At 39.8% G+C, this 2,500-nt stretch overlaps 1 protein-coding gene across 1 annotated transcript in view; it reads left to right on the plus strand.

Annotated features, from left to right (window-relative positions):
• The window catches only part of LOC138046799 (opioid-binding protein/cell adhesion molecule homolog), a 30,233-nt gene that overhangs the window by 4,899 nt on the left and 22,834 nt on the right, over positions 1-2,500 (plus strand). The gene's annotated exons all lie outside the window — the stretch shown is intronic.

Here is a 2,500-nt window from a genome sequence, read left to right on the forward strand (position 1 = left end):
AAATAAGATTTTTTAAATCCATGCTACAGATTTTGTGTTAGAATGTTTTCATACTGTTGCGTTAAAAAACTTGTGAAAAACATAGTATGATATAGTAGCTACGCACTGCTGATGAGGCCCAGCAAGGCCGAAACAGCTGTTCACACCTAGACTTTCGCAAAGCCGAAACATTTTCTTCTGGGGTTATCGTGAGGTCGACTTGTGGCAAGTCTAATTCACACCCAATTGACCGGACGAAATGGTTGTTCCCATACATGATGTGTTCCTTGCTTTTTTTTTTTTTTTCAATTCACTGTCCACTGTACTGTCCATCATATCAGAAAGCCAACATTTAAGGTAGTAAAACCCAAAATTGATAATTATGCCAAATTTTAGTTTTTGATATTCCCAGGTACGTCGCATTAAGTTCGTTGAATTGCAAAAAGTTTCGCGAAAAAAGGTTTCTTCTAGACAAAGTCAAAAAGGAAAAACGATTCTATGAATAAACTATCCCTAATGAGAAGCTGTCAACAAGTTGTCATTATCAATTAAACTGCCATTAAAAGCCACGTGATAGTGGCGCAGCATGTTTTTTTTGCATCGCTCCATTAGTCTGTCACGCATAATTGATTATTTGTTTGTCTTCAAAAAAGAAACGCAAAAGACCGTGGCCTTTTTCAAGTGCGAAGAAGGCACCGAAACGGAAAACTTCAAAAGTATTTAATAAGGAATCGGCCGATGCGCTCGCCGCTAGTGATAAAGGCTCAACTTTGAGCAAGATAAATTGCTATTGTCTGTGAAAGAAGAGCCCTCACTTTATCGATCAACAGGTACTTACTTTTCACAAGTTTTGAGATCTAATCTCCCTACACCGGAAAGAGCACCAAAGTGTATTTTGCTTTATTTCTCAGTCAAAACTAAAATGTCATCGAATGAGACGCATGTTTCCAGATCGTTTACAGATCGTTTACGGCAAGTTTTCATCCTTTCTTCGCTGAAATGTGGCAAAAATGTTGCCCGATAATGTGGCAAAAAAACCGTGTCGGGGAATAATTATTTTTTGCCTCCTTCGACAGCAATGGGTATATAAGCAAAGCTATAATGCGTGTTTTATAAAAACTTAAAGTTTAACAGCGTATAAAAACAAACCAGGCAATTAATTCAAATTCCCTGACAGGGTTTTTTAGATCAAGGTGTGGAGAAAACGTAGCGATGTCGCTCGCTTTCTCCGGTTAAATTCTGACCGGAAACGAATTTAATTTGTGAAACTACATACTTTTGGACAATGATCGCTATTTTAGGAAAGGTTTTTATCTCTTGCCTTAAATCAACTAATAATCGGAATCTACAATTCGTAAGCTTTCAGAAAATATATACTTTATTGGGGTTTTTATGAAATGTGTGCCGTAAAGCAGCGACAACGCGAGGTTGCCATTTGGGGTATACTAATATCTCAAGTAACAGTACGAAACTATTGTCGGGCACTTTTTCGAAGACGTCCACGAGGCCTTAGCTTCGTGTTGACATGGCAACGGTACAGCACTGCTAAGAGACCCTTTTATTCTTACAAAAATTTGGTTTTATCAACGGAGTTGATAATGTAAATTTGCCACCGTACAGAGATTCTAAAAGCTGACGTTTCGAGCGTTAGCCCTTCGTCAGAGCGAATCGAGGGATTATGGGTTACGTGTAGTTTTTATAGTAGAGTAGGAGCTACGCTATTGGTGGTAACATGGCAACGTGAAAAATAGGAATATATTAGTTAAATGAAAAGCGTTCGTTAATACCGTGAGGATTAAGGGTGCCGATTTGAAAGATGAATTTTTGTTCCAGATTCTTGCGGCTTTCCGTCGTACCTAGATGTAGGGAAAGGCCGCAGATAGCCATGTGTTTTTGGAGTGGTTAGGCAGATTAAAATGGCGAGCGACTGGCTTGGATGCATCCTTGTCATTCTTCTCAACATCGCGAAGGTGTTCGCGGAATCGGTCACCTAGTCGTCTACCTGTCTCACCAATGTATAATTTATTGCATAACGTGCAGGTTATGCAATAAATGACATTTGCGGAGGTACATGTGAAACGATCGGTGATCTTAACAGATCGCTTAGGTCCCGATATCTTGCTAGTGTTAACAATGAAAAGACAAGTTTTGCATCGTGAGCGCGCGCATTTGAAAGTGCCGGGTTGCTCGTTAGTTTTGAGCGCGCTTCTAACTAAAAAGTTGCCTACGTTTTTGTCGCGTTTGAATGAAATAAGTGGAGGTTGCGAAAAGATTCTACCAGTCTCGGGATCATTTTGGAGTAATTTAAAATTACTAAGAATGATGCTTTTGACTGCGTGATTATGAGGATGGAAAGTGAGGGTGAATGGAATTCTGTCATTCTTATCTTTTTGTGACGTTTGTAGTGATGACTGTCGATCAAATTGTTGGGCGCGATGATGGCCCGCTTTGACCACAGAGACAGGATAGCCACGTTTTTCGAAGAACTGGCACATCTCCTCTGATTTGCTGGAAAAATCGG

Source organism: Montipora capricornis, chromosome 1 (assembly GCF_036669925.1).
Source record: "Montipora capricornis isolate CH-2021 chromosome 1, ASM3666992v2, whole genome shotgun sequence".
Classification (NCBI taxonomy): domain Eukaryota; kingdom Metazoa; phylum Cnidaria; class Anthozoa; order Scleractinia; family Acroporidae; genus Montipora; species Montipora capricornis.